The sequence below is a fragment of the Rhinolophus sinicus genome, linkage group LG09 (genome assembly GCF_036562045.2).
Source record: "Rhinolophus sinicus isolate RSC01 linkage group LG09, ASM3656204v1, whole genome shotgun sequence".
NCBI lineage: Eukaryota > Metazoa > Chordata > Mammalia > Chiroptera > Rhinolophidae > Rhinolophus > Rhinolophus sinicus.
The window spans coordinates 38,606,301-38,607,136 of NC_133758.1; the positions used below are offsets into that span (position 1 = coordinate 38,606,301).

At 51.3% G+C, this 836-nt stretch overlaps 1 pseudogene; it reads left to right on the plus strand.

Annotated features, from left to right (window-relative positions):
* The first annotated feature begins 290 nt into the window (after positions 1-290).
* Positions 291-603, plus strand: LOC109452346 (tumor suppressor candidate 2; annotated as a pseudogene).
* Positions 604-836: the final 233 nt, after the last annotated feature.

Here is an 836-nt window from a genome sequence, read left to right on the forward strand (position 1 = left end):
GGCAATGTAACATATTGACATATAATTAAACCATAGGAGTGGATGAGGTTTTCCTCAGAGTGCATGAAGAGTGAGAAGAATAAAGACTGAAGACATGATATATGACCACTATTTAAAGGGCCAGTGGAGAAAGAGGAATCTTCAAAATGGATATAAAAATAGTAAAGTAGCAAGAAAAATTGAAAAGAGAATAGAGCTGGTGAGCAATGGCCAAGGCTGGCTATGGCAGAGAGGAAGACCGTGTGACAGCGAAGCGGCTGCAGGGTCCGCCATGCGCCGGTGTCCCTGACATGGGCGCCAGCGGCTCCAAAGCTCAGAGCCTGTGGCCCTTCGCCGTGGAGGCGGCAGTCTCTGAGCAAACTTTGGTGAGTCCGTGAGGCCGAGTCTTGCCCCCCTTTCGTGTTCACGAGCCAACGTTCCACACTCTATGACAAGGATGGGAATCTGGGTCACAAATTCTATGAGGACACAGTTGTCACCAAGAATGGGCAGAACCTGGCCAAGCTAAGGTGGGTGCATAAGAACCTCATTTCTCAGGGCATCGTGAAGCTGGATAGCCTCTTCATCGTCATGGATTTGCCTGTGATCCTCTAAGAGGTGTGAGCTGGGGGTGGGAGTGGGGGAAGCCCTGCCTTAGCAAGAATCCCCCAGGCTCAAAGAGTGGCTTCCATTCAGGAACCTAGGCTGAAGCCACACCCTGAATAAACTCCACTGGTCGGGAACCTTCAGCTGAGAGAGGGCAGGCCTGCATTGCTGGTTGGATGCTGGTTTGTACACAAACAGGAAGTAGCTGGTAACCAGCTGGGAAGGGCTAATAGCGGAGTTACCAGCCCACC